At 44.8% G+C, this 24,154-nt stretch overlaps 1 non-coding gene across 1 annotated transcript; it reads left to right on the top strand.

The window, feature by feature from the left end:
* Positions 1-22,517: 22,517 nt before the first annotated feature.
* On the top strand, positions 22,518-22,589 carry TRNAP-CGG (transfer RNA proline (anticodon CGG)). The gene has a single exon. It is a non-coding gene; the product is annotated as a tRNA-Pro (tRNA).
* Positions 22,590-24,154: the final 1,565 nt, after the last annotated feature.

Below are 24,154 nucleotides of genomic sequence, written 5' to 3'. Positions count from 1 at the left end.
TATGAGGAAGGATGGGCTGGGAATAGGGGGGAAGGACGTAATGGGAACTGGGGGAAGGCTTGAGACGGAATAGCGTGGAGTAACGAGAAAATAAAGTGAAGAATTGAGAGGGAGTTGGGTGAAGGATGGAGAGGGAATAGGGAGAGGAATGGAGAAAGAATAGGGTGCAGTATGGAAAGGGAATAGGGTGTAGGATGGAGTAAGAATAGAGAGAGATGGAGGATGAGTAGTAAAGGATGGCGAGGGAATTGGGTGAAGGATGAAGCGGGAATAGGATGAAGGATGAAGAGGGAATAAGGTGAAGGATGGAGAGGGAACACGGTGAAGGATGGAGCGGGATGGAGCGGGAATAGGGTGAAGAGAAGGAATACAGTAGAGCGAAGAGTGAAAGGAGGTAGGGTGAAGGATGGAGGGAACAGGGTGAAGAGCGAAAGGAAGCAGAGTGAAGGATGGATTGGGAACAGGGGGGAAGGCTTGAGATGGAAGAGGGTGGAGGACGGAGAGAATAATGTGAGGGATGGAGAGGGAGAAGGGTGAAGGATGGAGGGGCAACTGGGATATGAATGAAGAAAGAATAGGGTGTAGGATAGAGAAGGTATAGGGTGAGATGGAGGATGACTCGTGAAGGACAGAGGAAATAGGGTGAAGGATGGAGGTGATAGGGTGAAGGATGGAGAAGGAACAGGGAGAGACGGAGGATGACTTGACTGAAGGATGGAGAGGGAGAAAGGTAATATTTGAGTAATAAGGTGAAGGATGGAGGTAATAGGGTGAAGGATGGAGAGAAGGTGTGACGGAGGAGGAGAGAGAGGAGAAAATCGTATAAGGAAAACGAATGATAATTATTTGATGTCTTTATGCAGTTATTATTCTTTTTAACCTAGGAATTCCTCTGGGCACTGATTTCTATAACGTCAATAAGCGAGAGAGAGAGAGAGAGAGAGAGAGAGAGAGAGACCTTAATCCTTCAGAGATTGTACGCATGCACTTCTTTTTTTCTTTTTTTGTCACCGCTCTGAGTGCCTTGTCCGTTTATGAAAGGGGTGAAGAATGGAAGGAGAGATAAGGTGATGAACTGAGAGAATAAGTAGTGAAGGATGATTAGGATGAGGAATAGTGGGAGAGGAATGGGATGAGGGATGGATAGGGTGAGGGAGGGAGGGTATAGAAGTGAGTAATTAAGATGGGAGGATTAACAGTGGGTCAACAAGGGATTTAAGGGATTACATGAGAGAGAGAGAGAGAGAGAGAGAGAGAGAGAGAGCACGGTCCCAACGAAGTGGTCTGGCTAGCCTTAATATTCATGTATCTTTAACATTATTTCAGCATCAAAGTAATAAGGAAATTTATAGTAAAACGGAAGGCTCAGTCCCCCCTCTCCGAGTCTTGCTCAGAATTTCGCAAAGAAACAATGATTTAAAAGAAAAATGTAGGACTAAGATATGAAAAAACAGAAACTATCGAAATAATTATATTAACCTAGACACACACACACACAACGATTTTGCTCCTAATATATTGCAGTTTCCTTCAGCAAAAGGTCGACCTCGAAAAAGACCAATAGGTCTGTTGTCTTTCCTTTGGCTTAAAACACAAGTAACAGTATTTGCTCTTAGAGAAATATCTATCTATCTATCTATCTATCTATCTATCTATCTATCTATATATATATATATATATATATATATGCGTATATACAGAACAGACCAAATACATCATCATACAACGTATGATATGGAGTTTCCCTTGCAGATGTCCTCAGCTTGGCTTTTGTGACTTCAAGTTCTGTGAGCAAAACTATGCTTCTTGGCATAGTTCAAAGGATGCTGTGGTGAATCATTCTTAACTCTTTGGTCAGGTACACTCTCTTCCTGCTCTATATTAATGAGTGAAACGCACGTACCGCAGAAGTTTGGGGTGCCTCCAGTTCTTCTCTGGGCTCTTGACGAGATAAAATGCTCTGTGGTTCCTGCCATAGTAGGATTCTTTGCTAGAGTCTGCAGACTCTTTTTAGGGAGAACCACATTACTACTGTATATGGCTTCTACTGCAGTACTGCAGGCAGTGGGCACTTCAGCACTTCAGACTATGCTTATCTGTAGGTGGCGGTCATTGTTTGCCTCGTCTGTTGATACAAGGGACTGATGCTACAGGTGCCTCATGCCTCAAAATATTTCCATATAGCCTACTGATTTCTTCTTACTGACATAAGCATGTGTCAGCTCGAACTCTGTCATTATTCCGGGCAGCTGTCCAATCATCCCAGAGCAGTAACACGGCAACAATCAGGTCTTTACTTAAAACTGCAGATAGGTTTGGTGGCGCTCGAAGTGCAGTTTTGTGGAATGTTGGTTTACTTGGTAAGAAGCTCCAGCTTGAGGAGCAAGGCTACTGCGGGTGGCAGGCTTTGGATGCTTTCACTCTTTCCTTGAGGTATACCAGGATGCCACAGTGGACGTATCTGGGGATTTCCACACTGACCGGGGAGGGGTGGGGGGGGATTCTGGGGGCAGGAGTTCCAGACGTCGCCTGATTTATGGGTACTGGTACTTGGGACTTTTCCCCCTGTTGCACCTTCTTTACTGGAATATGCCTGCTTGGAAAAGGAACTACGAAAACCCACTGCATTTTACAACTCCAGTATGCGGGTTGTGTTAGCAGGGTATCAGAAATTACATTCCTGAAGCAGGAGGCCGAGTCTGGGGACCTTCGAAGCAGGGCAGGAGGTCCTGTGATTTCTTCATTTCTTGTATATTGCACTGACCTGTAACACCATTACACGAGCTTTATGCCTCTGGTGAGCTCATTAATGTTCTCCATTGACCCTGGCACTCCGGAAAAGGATGAAGGGCCCTATTTCTGCTCCCACGGAGGTTCCTGTGATTTCTGTTTACCTCACTCATAAAAGCGATGCAGTTGACAGTTGTCTATTCTTACGGACACTTGGATTGGGGTTTGATTAGCGGACTCCCACCCAGTGACCCGTTAAATCTTAAGTTTAATGAGCAGTTGTTTCCAGTTCCGCATGGCTTACCTCTCTTCTGTACCTCCAGTCTTTTTGGTTTCATCTCCTTTTCTCCATTTGTCATGACGCAGAATACTTGGAGAAATGATATAATAAATGCCAGACATGTAGTTACATTTTGCTTTATATATATATATATATATATATATATATATATATATATATGAGAGAGAGAGAGAGAGAGAGAGAGAGAGAGAGAGAATATGTGATAGATATGAAGGTATAGTTTCGGAAGGGGATGAAGGGATTAATAATAAGACGGTTGAGTCTCTCTCTCTCTCTCTCTCTCTCTCTCTCTCTCTCTCTCTCTCTCATTATCGGGTCGGGTGTGTCGCCAGTGAGACAAATCGACACAATTTGGTGATGAAAAATTGGTGTTTCCTTCCCAATACCACCAAGAGAGAGGGATGGAGAGAGGAGGGTTCGCTGGAGGGGAGGAGTGCAAAAAGGTGTGGAAACTGATATAGAGTGAAAGAAAGCAGCTGGAAGAAGAGGAAGACGGAGAAAGTGAATTACTGAGGAATAAAAGTTGTTGGAAGGAGGAAGGACACGGGGAGTTTAATGCCGAATGAGGGGAGAGAGTAAAAGGGAGAAAACAATGGTAAATACAGTGGTACGGAAGATATGAAAAGGAAGAGAGTGGAGGGCGGTTTTTGGCACCGAAAAGGAATGATGATGAAAAATGCAGTTCCTCAATGGGAAGACATTAATAAAGTTTGGAAGCAGACACGTTACAGAGTACGGAAGCAAAAGATAAATGTTTTGATGTACGAAAGTGGAGAAATGTTACAGAGTAAATGTAGAAGATATGAGTAGTAGATTAGGAATGCACAAAAGATTGCAATATAGTAAGAATAGAGGAGGACTGTTCTGGAGAAATGTTTTAAAGTAAAAAAGCTAGAAGAAAAATGTTATAAGGAAAGAAGGTAAAACTGTAATATAGTAAGAATAGAGGAAGACTGTTCTGATGTAAGTAGAAGAGAAATATTTTAGAGTAAAAAAGGTAGAAGAAAAATGTTTTAAAGTATGAAAGTAAAAGAAACATCACGGAGCCAGAGAGCAAACAGAAACATCACAGCGTACGAAAGCAGAAGAGAAATGGCAAGAGCGTTGAAGGAAGAACAGGCACGTTCACAGTCCGCTTATGTGTGTTGTGTCGGCAAAACCGTCAGTCGACTTACCCATCACCCATCATAACATTCGTATGAGCTGTGTGAAGAACAACTGTCGAAATAACTTACCATTTTCCTGCATGAACTAACTGGGAATAAATTCATAGTGGTGACATCAGACCACTTCATGTTCACTTTAATTATTTAGGTCATTTTAGCCACGTTTTGAACAGGAACAATCCAGGTCCTTCCCTGTCAGTTCGCGACAAGTCACGACAGTTTTGGCCTACAGATTAGTTCAGGTCTAGTAAGGTGCACTCGTGCCACTTCATTTGGGCCCTTCACATCAATGCCAGCCCAATCAGATCAATACAGATCATTTCAAGTTCAGTTACATCTCTTCAGATTAAGTTAGGTTCATTTAGGTCATTCCAAGTCCTTCATATCCATTCACTCAGTCAAGTTTAGGTCGTCTGGGGACCATATAGTTACAGTTAGGTCCCGTCAAGGTCTTCACGTCCACTGAAGCCCATCTGCCGCAATGCAGGTTCATTAACATTCACGTAAATCTTTCTAAATAATTTCAGCCATCTTCAGACCCAAATAGATTTATTTAAGCCTTATTCAGCCAATTTAGGTTAGTTTAAGGTCATCACACCAAAGCAGGTCAATAGTGTCAAAATCGTGCCAGAACATACCTTTAAAGACGTGTGGCAAAAACAATCCCAGTAGTTTTTGAAATGTCGACTCACGTGCGATGGGTGAAGTGTCTGCAGGATGGGCTGGTCTGGTACTGGGCGGTGGAGCATGACGGGGGAAGCATTACCTGTGAAGACGGGTGTTTTAGAGAAGTTGATAGTCGCGGCAGTCATTATTATCATATTCAATACTTCTGAGCAAAAAGGGTTGGAATGGGTGAAGGACTGGACGGGGTGGACGGGGATGCAAGCAGGTAGTGAAGCATGATGGGGGAAACATACTCTTTGAAGAGGAACGTTGAAGGTAGGCCAGTAAGGTGTAAGCCAAATATCGGAAGTAAAATCTGAGTGGTCGAGGTAGGTGGGATGGCCTAGGGTGGTAGTGGTATCATAGTGGTAGGTGACAGGGCAGGGTGAGACAAGTACACCCCATGAAGAAGGCCATTGTATGAGGGGTGATGATCGCAGTGGGAAAGACAAAAATCACACATTTTTCATAGAAGCTTGATATGTATATGTGTATGTCTGGAGCGGGAGAGTCGGCAGAGGAAAATGAGGTAAGCACGCGCCGCAGTCATATACCTGGCGTCCTGCTACACATAATTAAAACAGATGACGTAAAAAGAAAAACAGAACTGAAATAAAACGAGATAATTAGTGTTGGATCCTGACTAAAGAAATACTTGGAGCCGTCAGTCGGAAGTCATTAGAGCATTGAGTCTGTTCACGTGGATTCAATCAGTGTCAATAATGTTCCTACGCGAGTGGAGGGAGAGAGAAAGGGAAAAAAGAACGCTGGATGAAGTGGGTTACGGAGCGAGAACATGAAGAAAGGAAGGGATAAGGGGAAAAAAAAAAAAGTGGATTGGGAACGAAAGGGAAGGGTGGGAGTACAGAAGAAGAGGTTAGTTGGATCCCGTACGGTATAAGTAAATGAAAAAAGTAAACGGGGAATGAAATGAATGGTGGAAAATGGGTTAGAATGAAAAAAAATGTGTGGAGAGAGAGAGAGAGAGAGAGAGAGAGAGAGAGAGAGAGGGGGAGAGGGAGAGAGAGCACATTAGTTAATCAAGACTCATAGGCCTGCTTCCCTGGCACATACATATTACAGTACATGCCTCACCACCCACACACACGTGGCCTAGACGAAAATGAGGCTAACCTTATTTTGTACAACAACACTCTCATATCATCACTGTCTCAACCCTTGGGCAATAGGGGTGGAAAGGTCGTCTGTCTGTGTCGAATTAAGTCGTCTAATGTTAGCCAAAATACAACGAATAGTCGTCAGTCGTCGTTATGTGGTTAAAAATCATAAGCTTGAAATAGTAGCTAGCACTTACTGTACATTAGTGTATACCAGTAAACAGTTAAAGTCTGGAAGCTACACAAGCATGCACATTTAAACGTACACGCGGGCTACTTGCACTACTGCGCTGTTACACACACACACACACACACACACACACACACACACACACACAGTGATCGATAAACAATTAACAAGTAACGGGAAGTGAATTTGTCTGTGCTGCTTCCCCTATCCCTACCCCGCCGTCTCCTCTTTTCCTCCTCCCATTCCCCCTCCCCTCTACCCTCCTTCCTCCTTTCCCTCTCCCCTCCCTCTTCCCCTCTTTTCCCCCTCTCTTCCTTCCTCTTCCTCACCCACTTCCTTTTACTCTCTGCATCCTCTCCGTCCTCTCCAGCTTTCTCGTTATTTCCCCTCTACTTCTCCCATTCTTCCAGCTTCCCTCTTCTCTCCCACTTCCTTTCGTCTTTCTCCCTTTATCTCCTTCATCCTCATTTATTCTGTTTATACCATCTGCCGACTCGCCCTCTGCATCACCTCTTTCGCTTCATTCCATACAATTACCTTTCTACTCCATTGGTTTCTTTTCTATGTCTTTTACTCTCTGTCCTTCCTCCTCCCCTCGCTCATCGTGCCCTCCTCCCTCGTTAATTTTTATCTTCTCCATCTCTCATCTTCCTTCCTCTCTCTGCGTTCCTTCACCTACTCCCCCTCTTACCTTTTCTACCCCTTATCCCTTCTCCCCTTGCTTCTTTCCATCGCCTGTAACCTCTTACCCTTTTTTTTTTCGATCTTCTTCCCCTTCTCCCTCTCAAATTTTCCATTTTCCCCTCCGCTTCTGTTCCTTGCTCCCCCCTCCCTCCCCAACACCCCTTCTTTCGTTCCTCTCCTTTTCTCCTTCCCCTTTCCTCTGACTCCCCCTCCCCCCCAACTTTTATATCTTCCCATTTTGGGGGGCTGTTCCCAACCTCCATTCACTGCTGCCCCAATCCTCTGCTCCTGCATCCCCATCCTCTGCCGTCCCCCATCTTCTGTTCCCCCCATCCTCTGCTTCCCCCTTCCGTTGTTCCTTCCATTCTTTGCCTCCCCCCTCCATTTCCTTTGCTCCACCCCCTTCCTTTACTCCTCCTCATCTTATGTTCTCTCTATCCTGTGCTCCCCAACACTGCTCCTCTCATCCTTGTCGCTCCATCCTTTGTCCCTCATTCTTTCTCCCTCCATATCCCCCGTCTCTCCCTCTCACTCCTCTTCATTTCAGTAGCCTCCCGTTTCTCTCTCCCCTCTGACCTTCTCCAAGCTGCCACTTGTACCTTTATATGCCTTCATCCTTTGCCTTCCCCTTCCCATTTTCCAAGCTTCCTTTTCTTTTTTCATTTGCCCTTTGTCCCTTTTTATACCTTCTATGTGAACCTACATATTCCCTTTCTTCTACTTCTAACCCCACCCCCCTTTACACCGTTCCTTTACCCTTGCTCTTCTCTCCCCACTCATTTCCTGTGTTTCTCACCTCTTCCATTACCTTCCGCTACTCCATCCTCTTCCTCCTCTCCCCTCTTCCCATCTATTACTACAACATTTTTCATTTCCGTTCACCCCTCTCCTCCAGTAACCTCTCCCCACCCCCCATTCCCCTGCATTCCTCACTTGGTTCCCCTGCCTCCTTTCCTTCCATCGTTTTCCCTATTCTCTTCCCCTCTTTTCCTCTGTGTAACACCCCCTTTCTTCCCATTTCCAACCTTTACTTTTCCCTCTCCCCCTTCTTACATTTGTTCTCCCTGTTCCTTATTTCCATCTCCATCTTTACCATTGACATCTACCCCGTCCCTCCATCTTTTACCCTGTCGCTTGCGCCTTTCCCTCCCTCTTCTCTCTTCCCTCCCACAGTACTTACACTCCCTCATCCTCTCTCGGTAATTAAATACCGGTAAATATTTAAGCTTATCAATAGCGCCAATAATAACAACAACATTCGTGCTTCCGTGACCCTCCCGCCAGCCAATTTGTTGAGCCATAATTGAACCCCGACTGTCACCTCACATTTTACTAACCCAATACACACTAAATATAAACCGCTTAAAAATGGTATATTGAGATTGTATAGTGACAGTCTGGCGGCGTGAGCTTGCATTTATGGTGATATTTATTAGCTGGATGTTGATGGTACTGATCCCGGATGTTTATATTTACTGTAGGAAACCTGTTCTGGGTATGACCTTGGTTGCTATTTCCAAGGTCCAGTAAGACATCTGCGTGCCAACACATGACTCTCTCTCTCTCTCTCTCTCTCTCTCTCTCTCTCTCTCTCTCTCTCTCTCTCTCTCTCTCTCTCTCTCTCTCTCTCCTTCCTTACGCTTTCCAATATATCTGTTCCTTGAAAAGTTGGGGTTATATTACGATGCATCAATCTTCATCACATTATCCTAATCGTACGTGTGGAGGAAAAAGCGGTCGCCACCTTCCCACGCTGCTACGGTTATCCTGCTCCACTTACCCATATCGTTGCCTTTTACGACACAGGAAATCCGTGGGTAATGCTTTCATATCTCTCCTAACATCCTGACGAGCATGTACAGTCAGACCTAGATCAAAGTCTAGAATATGATAAGGCCCAATGTTGCTAACGTGAAACATCTTTTAAGTAACGCGTGCTTGCGGCTCATGATTTAGGGGTTAAGGCATTCCAAACACACATTCCTGGCTTCAAAACAAGTTATTAACGAGGCACGAGAAACTAAGTGAAGAACAGGCATTATTTCTTCAACACTTTAACAATGAATGAAACACTTTACGTGAGACTAACCGCAATGCAGAACTATTTAATGAAACTGGGGGGTCCGATTAGTGACAAATGCGTTGGTATTTCCCTTTGATGTATAGAGCCTGCCGTACATCAGATTTCCATTTTGTCCCGAACACTACGGGCTGAGTCTGGATCATTGACATTATTGACTAAAAGCTGCGTGATACGTGTGTGTGTGTGTGTGTGTGTGTGTGTGTGTGTGTGTGTGTGTGTGTGTGTGTGTGTGTGTGTGTGTGTGTGTGTGTGTGTGTGTGTGTGTGTGTGAGAGAGAGAGAGAGAGAGAGAGAGAGAGAGAGGGGGGGACTGTGGGAAATATTCGGTGGTGGGAATGGAACTAGTTTTAGCTAACTCATTCAGTCCGATGACACTTTTCCACATCATCCTTGCAGTTTACAGACAGTTTTATTCACCGCTGGAGAGACATCAAACTGGGGGAGTCAGGTATAGCCTCCAATACTTCGTTCTACGGGGCTGCTCCTCCAAACTGAATTAAACTGTCTGGAGACAAGATAAAAAATAAAATAACATACTGAAGAAATTGACAGTTTAAAGAGGCCTGCCCTAAACTGAATTACATAGTGTCATCGTATCGTTTAATAAGTATCCAGACTGAAGGGGTGTTGGAGACTATCATACCTCCTATCTCCACTACTGGAGGTCTCTCCTTAGCTGAATGGAAAAAAAAAAAAAGTTCAGCGGCATTAAAAGAAAAACAAAAACGTCATCACACTGAACGACTTAAAAATGGAAGGAATTTTTATTTGTCCCGTATGTTTGATTTAAAAAAAAAGTACACGTGTTTGCTTTTTTTCCATAAAGGGTTCATGTGTTTGTATAATTTTTGCATAGTTTTCAGGAACGGATAAAAAAACTGTGTGTGTGTGTGTGTGTGTGTGTGTGTGTGTGTGTGTGTGTGTGTGTGTGTGTGTGTGTGTGTGTGTGTGTGTGTGTGTGTGTGTGTGTGTGTGTGTGTGAGAGAATGTTGCGATAGATGCTCCCACCGCCTCCTTAGGTCATCCCTTTCACCTTACGCCATCTCCTTCCTCCTCCATTCACTCCATTCCCTCTTATCCCTAATCCTTCTTACCTCACTCATTCCCTATACCCCATTACTCCTCACATCCTCTTACCCTCGTACTTTATCTTACGCCTCATTTCCTCCCCTCTAAACCCTCATCATCTCCCCTTCTTACCCCTCTCCTGATCATTTGCTCTTTCTCCTCTTCTTCTATATTCCTTGTCTTCCTCTCTTATTCCACCCACTTACTCTTTCTGCCCCCTATCATTTCCCCCCCCCCTCTTTCTCTGGTCTCTCACTTGCTTTCTCTCTCTCATATACATCCTCCACCTTCTTTCTCCCTCTATTTACGTCTCCTCTCCCCTTCTTTCGGTCTCTCCCGCTCTCTTTCTCCCTCTATGTCTCCGCCACCCTTTTTCACCTTTTTATCTGTTCCTACATCCTCTCTCCCATTCTCTCTCTATCTTTCCCACCATCCCCTCTCCGTCTACCTATCATTGTACTCTTTCTCTCCTATACAATACAGTCTCAGGAGCAGACGAGTTTGAAGTCTGCGGTGTTGATTGGACTGGATTGGACATGACAGTTATCAGGTGTTCTCTTCACCTTACGTCCCTTCTTACCCTTACCTTCTTCGATCTGCTTGTCTCATTTTACCTGACATGGTTGTCTCACCTTACCCGACATGCTTGGCCCACCTTACTCGACCTTCTTGCCTCATCTTATTCAACCTGCTTGCTTCATACCCCTTCTTCCTTTTACCTTACTCGACCTACTTGCCTAACCTTACCCGACCTTCTTGTCCCACCTTACTCGACTTGCTTGCCTCGCCTTCCTCGACCTTCTTGCTTTACTTTACTCGACCAGCATGCCCTGCCGTTCCCGACTGCTTGCCTCACCTTACCGCTACTCCTCTGCTCACCCCTGCCTTACTTCCTCCACTGTTTCCTCTCCTCACCCCAGCCTCGTTTCTTCCAACATAGTTTTCTCCCCTCACCCCCGAAGTGGTGGGGGTGGGGAAGGGTAAAGTAGTGGTTCCGTGTGAGATTGCAGCGCCTGATAACACTTTTATCACCTCTCTTACCTCTTCTCCGCCTTTGTTTCTCGGGTTGTCTGTGTCTGAGCTAACTCTTCTTCTCCTTTGTCCCTCCCTCCTGCCATTACCCTCCACAACTCTTATTATTAGCTCGCTTATTCTCCGCCTTTCTCTCTTATCTCGGTGTTCTTTGGCCTACATCCTGAGTCTTCCGCCCTCCTCACTTTTGCCTGACGTGCTCTCTCGCCGTTCCAGACAATACCATCCCCCCTCCCACACACAAACTTTTTTCCCACTGTGCCGCACCTCTTCCTGCCACACCTCACGTCTTCCTACCTCACCTCCTCTACCACCATCTTGCCTCTCCCCCTCACCATTCTGCCTCAACCATCATGTCTTTCCTCCCATCCCCTCCTGCCTCTCCTTCCACCCCATCCTGCCACTCCTTCCCTCCCCTCCCTACTTCACCTACCCTACACCATTCTGTCTCTCCTCCCTTATATATCCTACCTCACATCCTCACCCCACCCTGCCTTATCTCCCCACCTCATCTTCCCGCACCTCTTCCAACGTATCCTTTCCTTCTATCCCCAACCCATCCTCCCTCATCCCCCCACCGCATCTGCCCTCACCTCCCCCACCTCATCACCCCATCCTGCCTCACCTCCTCATCCCAACCTGCCTCATATCCCCACCCTATCCTCCCCCACCTCCCCATCCCATCCTGCCTCATATCCCCAAACCATTCTGCTTCATCCCTCCACCGCTTCCTCCCGCATCTCCTCCCACCTGATCCAGCCCCACCTCTCCACTTCATTCTGGCCTACCTCCCCCACATCATCTTACCACACTTCTCCCACCCCCATCCTCCCCATCTCCCCCACCCGAACCCGTTCCTGACTCACCCCTCCCACCTCCGTCCAATCTCACGCCCGCCTCTATCCGCCTGATTTGCCTTCGTGATTCTTTCAGTGACTGGTTATTCGGGTTGTTATGCGTGGCGGGGGGGACGAAGTGTGAGTAAGTTTTATTATCTGATGGTTGTTTTAAGTCCTTCTACTTGTATAAAAAAAAAAATGCTTTACCATGCTTAACGAATAAAAGCAAGACGTCCTCATGGTGAAAGGGTGAATATTAGGCCTACTGCTGTTAGGCCTATAAGGAACGGCTTGACGCAGGTGTCTTATAACAATACGGTGTTTGGTGTTTTATTTTTAACTATTTGCTGTCAGAATTTAGCCCTCTCTTGACAGAAGCCACTCAAGCATTTTACGCAGGCTAACACAAGACGATCTGTTTCACCACTGACCCATGTATGATTTGCACAACTCTAGCACCGGTATTCACTTACATCTAACCCTAGACGATTAAAGTGAGAGTGTGTCATAGCAGCCTGAGTGAGTTGATTCTTGCTACCGCTGGATGATTTAGTCTTGCATTACCCAAACGATTTTATTCAGTGTTCCATTACGCCTTGGGGAGTTGCTTTGTGTGTGTGTGTGTGTGTGTGTGTGTGTGTGTGTGTGTGTGTGTGTGTGTGTGTGTGTGTGTGTGTGTGAAGTGAGAGGTGAGGTGAAGGGCAAGTCTGGCTTCTGTGCTTGTTTTGCGAGTACTGTATTCTTGTATTCGCTTGCTTATTAATGCAAGAATAAGTAAATTAATAAATAAACAAAAAAAAGACAAGTACTGCGTAATACCTGTCCTCAGGGTGAAAATTAGAGTTTCAAATATTGCATGAGTAAGCGTGTTTGCAGATTATGATTGAGTGCTGAATAACTGTGTGTGTGTGTGTGTGTGTGTGTGTGTGTGTGTGTGTGTGTGTGTGTGTGTGTGTGTGTGTGTGTGTGTGTGTGTGTGTGTGTGTGTGTGAAAAATTCCTTGAGTGTGTGCTTGCCTTGAGACGTCATTGCTCATATTAACATATTCTCAGCATCTTTTTTTCCCCTGATGTGCTAATAAGGCCAGGAGACCAAATTTAGATGGTTCAGTATCCATTGTTATCGCTCGTCTGTCTTACTTCTTTTCTCTGTTAGTTCATTACCTTTCACATTTTCTCCTACTCACCTCTTCGTTGACTGGTTTACCTCTCAGCCTGTTTCTCATGTGTCATTTTTTTTTTCGTCTCTCTCTCTCTCTCTCTCTCTCTCTCTCTCTCTCTCTCGTGTCATTTTTTTTCGTCTCTCTCTCTCTCTCTCTCTCTCTCTCTCTTGTAATAGTTGCATAGCACTTTAACAAATGGAATAATGGTGAGAGAGAGAGAGAGAGAGAGAGAGAGAGAGAGAGAGAGAGACAGACAGACAGACAGACAGAGACAGACAGACAGAAAGAGAGAGAGAGAGAGAGGGGGGGAGGGGAAGCTAGGTCAGCAGGTAAGAGTAGGCTACTAAACTTAACATAGGAATGGATGTGCGTGTAGGCGTAGCTGCGTGCGTGCGTCCTTATATGTGTGTAACGAGCAAGAATATTGTGGTGAAATTTATGTGTGTTAATATAAGAGACACAGAAATACAGTGGTAATATAAGAGATACAGAAATACAGTGGTAATATAAGAGACACAGAAATACAGTGGGAATATAAGAGACACAGAAATACAGTGGGAATATAAGAGATACAGAAATACAGTGGGAATATAAGAGATACAGAAATACAGTGGGAATATAAGAGATACAGAAATACAGTGGGAATATAAAAGATACAGAAACACAGTGGGAATATAAGAGATACAGAAATACAGTGGGAATATAAGAGATACAGAAATACAGTGGGAATATAAGAGACACAGAAGTACAGTGGGGTCAGACAAGGAGAAATTATACAGTAGGACGCCTGAAGGACTGAGTTTTACTAGCTGTTAGTGGTCACAATTTCGTCGTTAATAGTGGACTGAGGCTAGGTTTTCGTCTCTCTCTCTCTCTCTCTCTCTCTCTCTCAAAGGTAGAGGCTATTTACAATCCTTTCACTACAACGGCTCTTTCTAAATAAATGGTCGTGGGGTAACATGAAAATATCACAGAAATACATGGATGGTTTTCAGTGCTCGTTGTGAAAATCCGCTAAAAGGCATACACCGGGGTCAGTTGAGTAAAGGGTGAATGGTGAAAGCACAGGCGTTCTTGACCTTTGAACGGCCTAACTTTTTTTTTCACTATGATGCGCGATAAGAACCGTGAGTTATTTATGTGACCCTGCCAGCCTGTGTGGTGCAATTTCAGTACTGGGTCAGCGTGAAGGAGGTATGCTATTGGTGCCCTTTCGGTTTAGTGGTGGTATCCCTTCACTGTAATAACCTGTCGTACTGATTTACTTTTGCAATTTCCAGACAATATTTCATTCTGTTTTGGGAAGACCCCGTGTTCTGGAGGGGTATATGAAAAGGTATATGTCTCACCTTTCCATTTCGAAAAATTCTCGAAAACTGGATGAAAGTGTGCGGAGAGAGTAAGAACAAAATTGAAAATACGTCACCGGATTCGAGGGGTTAAGAGAAAACTGGTGCGCTTATCGCCATTTCCTGTGAACAGAGGACGATTGTAAGTGTGAACAAGTGTGTGAATGTGTGTTATCTGGGGCAGGAAGTTCCGAGATAAGGGGTCTTTTTTTGGGCAGAGGCTGATAATGGTGTTAACATTTAATGCGTCATAAACCATGCGTTATTCATCTCACTTTTTTGTCCTGCTTACGTGGACATTTTCCTCTCCTGTTGCTTCTTTCTTTTCACCACGAAAGTCCCTTTTTATGTCGGACATCGTCCAGTGTATGTTCAATTATTTAATCCAATTCACACACACACACACACACACACACACACACAAAATTATCTACACCTACACGCAAGGTCTGCCTGGTCATCAGAACTGTTACTAAAAGAAACAGTGTTGCCTTGCCCGGCTACCACTGTTGTTATGGCCAGCACCATACGCCCACACATACTGACTGACCTATGCCTAAACACCCACCATCACTCTGCCAACACCTACATCAACATCCATAATCAATATTATTAACCTACACTTCCACCCACACCTAAAAACTGACCTCCGCTCGCCTACACATTCACTTTCACCTTGCCCCACACTTACATTTACATCTCACATTATCATCATTATCCTACACTTACACCCACACCTTCAAACTGACCTACGCCTGCCTACACTTTACCTTCACCCTGACATACACCTGTACCCACATCCCTCATCGACATCATTAACTTATAAACTGGCTTCCACCGACACACTAAAACCATGACCTACACTACCATGCACAACCCATATCACCATCACTGATCTACACCTACTCCTACACCCACATATACAAACTAACCAATTTGTCCACATTTACCAACACCCTGAACTATACCTACATCTAGACCATAGTTTCACCTTTACACAACAGCTACCGTATGGCTACACCTACACACACTGCAATTATAGCATCCCACACAGCACACCACCACACCTCACGACAGCGGACCACACTGCTTCAAACCGCTTCAAACCGCACCGCTCCACAACGCATTTACACAACTTCACTCCACAGCACACGCCGCTCCTCTACACATCTTGCCACACTACAACCATAACGCATTGCACCCACAACACGCTGCGTTCACAACACAGCAAATCTAAAACGCCACACGCAACACTCCAGTCACTAGAGAGATGGTCTGCTTTTCCAACGGACGTGAGTTCGAGGGAAGAGGGGGAGACCAGTAGACCACAAGAGGTAGGGGAGAGGGGATGGGTGAAGACTACTGATCTACCGTACCAAATAACCCTTGCTAATACCAATACCGTCCTGAGTATGAGAGTCTTAAGTAAGTATTCAGTATGGACGTTGGGTATAGGCGCTGGAGTGTTGACGTGTGGAGGTGTATTTAGAGGACAGTTGGACATCAGAGAACGGGTTGTTAAGCCTGCGTTTAGAGTCGGACGAACACACACACACACACACACACACACACACACACACCGCTCGCTGGTGCAGTGGTAACGTTCTCGCTTGCCAACTGGTGGACGGGAGTTCGCGCCTCGCTCAGGTTGCGAAAAGTTTCACTGACGAAGTGGGTGGTTACTGTCCCCCTCGAGCAAGGGGACGGGTGTGTGGGTGTGTGAAGGTCACAGCCTTGCCCTTAGATCGGACTATATGAGCTCTCAGCTCCCTTCCGGGAGAGTAAAAGCTGACCATCACGACCATCATGTGATCCTGACCGACCCGGTGAATTACACACACACTTACAACCTCTCCTCACATACATCATACCCACACCACAACACGTAAGACCCGCACTGCAAAACACCGAACCTCTCTGCAATCACATCACACATCAACACAGAACATTACACATTTCCCCCACGACCACACCACACTATGGCGGTCACATCACACCACTGCACCTCAACATACCGTGCTACCATATCAAATACACTACACCTGAGGGACATCCTAAGTGGATTTGGAAGTTTCGTAGTAGCTCTGCCTTGGCGATTTAATAAGCATATTATATGTCAATATTCTCACGTTACTATGACAGAATATAACCTACAAGCGAATGAAAAAGGCAGCTAATATGCGGAATAAATCACAAAGGTAAAAGTGTTACGAAGTACTATGCTACCCACAACTATACCATCGGTCTCACTATTATACTACTCTGTACCAGGATCCACTCTGTACTACACCTCCACCCTCCCCCCCTTAAGCCTCAGCTAACACCCACACCTTTACATTTCTCTCTCTCTCTCTCTCTCTCTCTCTCTCTCTCTCTCTCTCTCTTCTTCCATCCCTTTATTCTCTTTCTTCTTCTCCACTGTTTTTAAATGTATCTGTTCGTGTTTTCTTTATTCGACCCCTTCTTTTAATCTGTAGCACTGTCTCCCTTGTTACCTATTCCTTCATTACTATTCTGTTGTCACCTCTACTAGTGTTATTCTTTCCCTTTCCCTGCTCATTCTCTTTTCACTTACATTTTCCTCTTCCTTCTCTCCTTCTCCAAGCTGTTCACCAATTTTTCACCATTGTTCCATCCTGTCTTCTCTCCCTTTTCCCTTCCCTCTTCTCCTCCTCGTACGTATTCCCTTACCTCCGTCCTTCTCACCATTTGTTTCCATTCCACATTTTCCTACAGCTTCGCTAACTTTTTTTAGTTCCTTAATTTTGTCTCATCCTTCCCTTCACCTCTCCTCCTTTTCAGCAGTTTCCTCCATTTTTTCCCATGCTTTCCTTCTTCCATTATTCTTTTCTACCATCTCTACATTTCCTTTTTTTTCACCTCTCTCTCTCTCTCTCTCTTCCTCCTCCTCCTCAGTGATGTTTTGACGTACTGTAAACCAGGAAGTGGGATGTTCCGGCGGTGGACATCCTCACCACAGCCCACCATTTCTGTTTATTGCCTTGCTGTTCCCTCCTCTCTCTCTCTCTCTCTCTCTCTCTCTCTCTCTCTCATTAACCTCTTCAACCTCCTTTACTCACTCTCCCTTCACACTCCCAGGCCGTTTTCCTCTCTCCCTCCTTTGTACCCTCTTCAAGATACCCTCTTCCAGTACCTCCCTGTCCCCCCTCCACCCTTCCCATCCTATCTCCCATATTCCTTCTTAATTTACTATCCTTATCCTTCAGCATGTAGAATTAGATCTTGTAGTCATAGTCTACTCTGTAACAAGCAGCCTCGAAAGGACTATAAGGTATGTTGCTGTTTGTTTTCTTTTGTACTCCTTTGTATTCCTTCCCCCCTTTCCCTCTCCTCTCTCCCCTTCACCCATCCCCTCTCCCCTACCCCTGGTGCTCTCCCCCTCTTCCCCCTTCCCTAGCGTCCGTCGTCCTTGAGACCTACTGCGTCTCTTTCCAACGTCCTTAAGGGAGGGAGGGAAAAACAAAGGAGGGAGATAGAGAGAGAGAAGTAAAATAGAGGGAAGGATGGTGTGTGTGTGTGTGTGTGTGTGTGTGTGTGTGTGTGTGTGTGTGTGTGTGTGTGTGTGTGTGTGTGTGTGTGTGTGTCTGTGCGTAGGTGGAAGTGGGCGTGGGTGGGTGTGTGGGTGGATGTGTTCGTGTGTGCATGTCCGTGAGCACTCGGTCGTGCAATTTTTTTATGTAAGAAAAAAAAAAAGAAAAGAAAATAAGAGGTTAGACGAGCAGAGAAGAAAACGGAGGGAGGAGAGGCTGGTGACGTCACTGGGAGTCATGATGCCGACAAGGTAAGCCAGCATTATTATCCTCGCACGGTTGGGTTCGTCTGATATTTAACCTCTACAGTATTTTTCACTCTCTGGTGACTCGTATTCCCAAGACGACGGAAGCTTGGTATGTTTTTTTGGCCAGAGATGATCCTCTTTAAGTTATGGAGAAAAATAATGGACGTGCCCAATGTATGAAGTTACGTGAGGCAGCAAACTTTTGACCCTCACTGTACTGGAGGAAGCGGGATGGAAAAAAAAAAAATGTAAATATTGAAGGAGGGGGAGGGAAGATGAGACACCACCCCCGAACATTCATTTACCCTCGGGTCTCTTCCCTTCCTTCCCTTTCGTCTTCTTTCTTTCCGTTCTTTTCATTCGTGTTCTCTCCTCTTTTCTTGTCCACCCTTACATTTTTTAGTCTATTCTTTTCATTTCATTCATTACCTCTCTTCCCTTGTCTTCTCTTTCGTTTCTCCTTCTCGTACTTCTTTCCTTCTCTTCCCCTCCTCTCTTGCCTATCGTTCCCTCCGTCACCTCTTCTATTTCGTTCTTGTCTGCCCTCCTATTCTTGTTCGTAAATAGACTGCATATTCATTTTTTGACCTGTAATTAACATCTAGGTATCGTGCATTGCTTTAAGATGCAGTGTGATATCCTTTGTACTCCACATCCTGAACTTTTCATTATTATCTTACTCATTTCGTTTCCTTTCTTCATTTCCTCCTTACACCCTCATCCATTTTAACCATCCTTCGTTCTTCTCTGTTTTCCCTTCAAGTACCATTCCTCTTTTAATTCCCACTCTACTTCTTTTCACCTTCCCGTGCATTCCCTCCTGATTCTTCTTTATATCTCCCCTCATCTTCTCCCTTCCTACATCCTTCAGTTCTTCCCTTTTCAGTGCCGCCGCCCTCCTCCTCCTCCTCCTCCATTTATCTGGGATGAGGTCATGTTTCACGTTTCAACTCGTGTTTGCTTCCCATTTCGAGGACTAGTCTCTCTCTCTCTCTCTCTCTCTCTCTCTCTCTCTCTCCTTCGACTTATCTTGTTTTCCTACTTTTTTTTTTCTCTATTTCATTCCTAGCTGAGTCCTCCTCTCTGATGTTCATGTTTATTTTTATTATTTTACTTCAGTCTTTTTATTTTCTATCCTCTCTTATTCCCCATTTTTTTCCTTATACTTTTTCCATCCCACCTTTGTTCTCCTTCATCCGGCTCCCGCTCTCACTCTTCCCACGCCTCCTTCTCCCGTATTTCCTCCTCCTCCTCCTCCTCTTCCTCCTCCTCCTCCCCCCCTCCTCCTCCTCCTCCACCAATGCCTTTTCTGTCACGTCACCGTCGACCTTTCCACCTGACGCTCTCTCCACGTATTTCCTCTTCGTTTCCCTCCCCTTCGACCACTACTATCTTCCCGTTCCCTCCGCTTCTTTACTTCCTCCTACGATTTCATTCTCTCCTCTTCACTTTTTCTACTTTCTCCTTCTGTTTCCTCTTCATCTCCACCTATCTCCTTTTTTTCTCTCTCTCTTCTCCATTTGTCCACCTCTCCTTTTTCTTCTGTTCTCCCTTCTTTCAACCCCTTCCTACTTTTCCTCTTTTCTCTCTCTCTTTCCGCTCTTCATCTCTAATTCTTATTCTCTTTCCCTTTTCTCATCAGTTTCCCCGTTTTTTTCCTGCTCTCCCTTTCCTCAGCGTATCTTCCACCTACCTGTCCCCTTTTCTAATCTCATCGTTTTCTTTTCTGCTCCCTAACTTCATGTGTTCTTTTCACCTCACATTCCACCTCTCCCCCTTACTAACCCCATACTTCAGCCTTCCTCACCCTTTCCTTGTCCTTCCTTCCTCACTTCATCTTCCTTTGTCTCTTGTGAACTTGATGTCCTCACTCTCATACTCTACTCTGCTGTAGACTTGGCCCTCCCTCATTCTGTTCTTTCATCCGTAAATAATTTTCCTGTCTTGCTTTACCGTCATTTTAATTCCCTATTCTACCTTCCGCGATTTCTTCCTTTTTCAACCATACCTCTCAATTTTCTCGTTCATATATACTTTTCCACCTAGATTCATTTTTTACATATCCTTTTTATTGCAGTGTATCATTTTCATCGTTATCCTTCTTTATCGTTTCACCTCTTCTGTGTCTGATGTCCATTCTCATTCCATGTAACTCTCCTGTTTCCCATCCTTTATTCATCTCTTTTGTTGCCTTCTTTCACCTCTCTCTCTCTCTCTCTCTCTCCCCTTTCCCCCTTCCCATAAATTCTCCCTCGCTCCCCCTCCCCCACCTTTCTGCTTTCCTTCCACTATCTCTGGCGTCCCTATGTCTCGGGTCCCCCTCTCCCCTCCCTCTTTCCTTCCCAGCCTTCCCCCTCCATCATTATCCCCAAATTTCTTTTCCCCCCACGTTTTTGCCTCCTCCAGTCTCTCCCCCACCCCCACTCTCTCTCCTCCCTCCATCAATCCTCACCCCACATCAATACAAGGCTCTCCAGGTACACATATTTATAGTCTGACAGATCGAAACGTAGGGTTTTGGTGGAGTCACCCCCTCCCTGCACTGTTGCCACGTTTCCGAGCTGACCTCTCCATCAGCGATGACCTTGACACTGTTTCCCTCTTGTGATCTCCGTTTTTCTAATACCCCCTATACCCCTGCCACCAACACCCCCTATACCCCTACCCCCAACAACACCCCCATCAACAACACCCGCTATACCTCCACCACCAACACCTCCTATAAATATAGACCCCCACCATCAACACCTGTATAATAATTAGCCGTTGATAATTGCTATACTTTTATTGAGAGCATACATTCTACCCTATTGCTCAAACTCCCTAATCTTACAATCCCATCTGTCTTAATCCTTCCCACTGCCTTCGTTCCTAAATCCCTTAATTGATCTATTTTTAACCTAAGTGTCCCCACACCTTTTAAACCATTTACCTCTCTGTCACTATTCTCCACCATATGTATCAACTTGTATTATATTGTGTATAGAACTTTCATACTGTATGCTGTACTACTGTATAATGTATAAGAATACCCACTGTTTAGTGGAAATAAAGTTTTATTATTATTATTATTATTATTATTATTTCTCTCTCTCTCTCTCTCTCTCTCTCTCTCTCTCTCTCTCTCTCTCTCGCTAGATTTTGTTATGTGTCATCCATGGTTTTTTACTTCCATTTTTATGTATGGATTATAATTTTGACTTTTATTTCCGCACCACCCTTGAGGTAAAAGTCACGGCGCGTTTTTTTTATAGAGGTTTCCCCAATAGGCCTAAATCCTGTAGGGGTTGGTGACCTCCCACAGCGTACACACAAACACGTGTCGCGTGAGTGCTGCCACCCCAGAGCTGTTTGATATATTTATTTTAATTATGAAAGGATCGCCTCTTCCCACTTTTATCCCTTCAAATTTTCTTGCAATTATACTTGCTAAATTAATTAGCAATGTTAGAAGTGTTGGGGAAGTAAATAATAATTAGAATATTTTTAGAGCAACACTGCCAAATTTTTATGCCACGTTTCTCTATTATCGTATAATATAGTATGCAGAATAGTTTTATTCTTCCTTGATACATGTCAGCACTTTCATTACAGCTATATTAGTATGAGTTATGTTTATGTATCATTCCTACTACACAAACCACAGGCGTTATACATCGTAGGGTTAGGAAACATGGCAATAGTGTAGGGAGGGGGTGACTCCACCCAAACCCTATGTTACGAGGAGGAACACTATAGTAAGGTTTCTTAGTTCATATCCCACCACTCGGCCCGTCTTAGTATTAGTTCTTGGGACCACCCGAGAGAGAGAGAGAGAGAGAGAGAGAGTAATGAGGGGGTGGCAGAGGGAAGGTGTCACAGGTCAAGGTTGGATTATTGTTAGTGCTGATTGTATTGTGTGTGTGTGTGTGTGTGTGTGTGAGAGAGAGAGAGAAGCGGGGGGGGGGGATTGTGGGAATGTTTCGTAATAGGAGTGAGTCAAGAAGCGGTAGAATCAGTAGGCATGACATACCGTACCAAGAACTGTCTCACCAAAATTTTACGAGATTGTAAATAAGTATGATGAAGTAACAGGGAGTGGAGACAGTGCGTGTGATTGCTCAAAGAAGTGTGTGTGGGAGGTTTGCGTGTGCGAGGGAGGAATAATGACAGGGACTGATTGAATAAAAAATGATACGTCTACCTATCTTCTCCAGCCCAATCCTTCTGTTCGATTTTTCTATCCTGCTGAACAAAAAAATCTGTTTTGGAGAGTTTTTGACGTCTCCTTCACGGGCTACAAAGGTTAAAGGAGAACATGATTCTTGGGCCCCTTAATGAGGAGTTATCACGGCCTGTTGGTCTAGGGGTATGATTCTCGCTTCGGGTGCGAGAGGTCCCGGGTTCAAATCCCGGACAGGCCCGTTAAAGATCTGCTTTTTTTTTCTTTCATTCTTTTACCGGGCACCCCTCGCACCTAGTCTCCTGGCAGGTGTCTTCCTCACTAAAAACGTTTAAATTTATTTTGACACCCAAGTGATAATTAGGGATTGGTCAACAGGACAAAAATGGTGACTGAACTTCTTATCACATCTGACACAGTTTGTGATCCAAGTTACTTCGTTTTCTGTCTTAGGGTGTAAGTGCAAGTAACTCAGATAACTCTCCCTCACGCCCATTCCTCAATGCAGACTCAGAGTGGCAGCGATAGCAAGCCTTCCACGTCACCATATCCTGGTCCACCTGGAATCTCTTCAACCCCTTCTCATCCCTGATTTACTAATCATTTAGTTTACACCCTATTTCGGTTTCCTTCACAGTCTTCTTCCAGTCTAGTTATCCTGGCTCAGCTGGAGCCCTGCATTCCATCCCAGTCTCTCCTCTCATCGTTTTCACCTCATCTCTTGCACTGCCCTCCTTGTCTTGACTCATGGAATAATTGGTTTGTCACAACCATAGACCTCTATGGTCACAACCTTCTCCATAACATACAGCACTGAAAGACCCAATAGGTCTGTTGCTGTCTGCATTCCCTCTGTACTCCTTTGTGCCAGCCTTTCTTTTCTAACAGTACCTGTTCCCTTCATCTTCTCCCAGTATTCTTCATCTTGCACCCTAATCTCATTCTGTATATTCTTTTCTCCACCTTGCACTGAAATCTCGTTCCGCAGATCTTTTCCATTATGTTCGGTAATTTCGCCCTGCAAGTTTTTCACCCTGCATGATATCGTCTTCACTTCTCGTTCAACCAGTCTTTCTCATCATATGCTGTAGTCTTCATCTCGTTCTTCCAATCCTTCTCCTGTCATCATCAGGGTCTATGTATGTAGTCACTTCATCTCAGTGTTAATCTTCATCTCGTTCTACCAGTCATTTCCTCAGTTTAATCTTCACTTCATCTCGTTCTACCAGTCTTTTCTTCAGTGCTAATATTCACTTCATCTCGTTCTACTGGTCTTTTCCTCAGTGTCAACCTTCACTTCATCTCGTTCTACCAGTCTTGCTCCACAGTTTTAATCATCACTCTACCTCATTCTGCCAGGTGTTCTGTTCTCATCATATAGGCATTTTTTTTTTTTAATTCGCCGTTTTCACTTCATGTCGCTCTACCTCACAATCTCTGTTCCATTAGAGATGTATACCATGTTAGTCACTCTGAGTTTGTCCATGCGTTGCATCTGACCATTAGCCAATATCTGTGTCGTGGTGTGTAACAGACTGTAAAGTACCTACAATAGGGTACAGCGTAGTAGTAGATTATGCCAACTGGTCAAGACGGGAAGAAACCAGCTTAACAGTGGATGGTGACAGGTTATTACATACGGTATACATGGATACAGTCCACTTGCCCTACCTCATTAACTAATTTAATGTAAGACTGCCGTCTGCTTCACCTCCCAATTCGAAAATGCGCATCTAATATCACGGTGATTGTACAGCAGTCACTCAAGGTTACCATTAGGTATATTAAACTGGATTTACGTGATGT

Source organism: Coenobita brevimanus, chromosome 110 (genome assembly GCF_032717465.1).
Source record: "Coenobita brevimanus isolate Jiangsu-jjx chromosome 110, ASM3271746v2, whole genome shotgun sequence".
Classification (NCBI taxonomy): Eukaryota; Metazoa; Arthropoda; class Malacostraca; order Decapoda; family Coenobitidae; genus Coenobita; species Coenobita brevimanus.
This window is presented reverse-complemented; position numbering and strand designations above follow the sequence as displayed.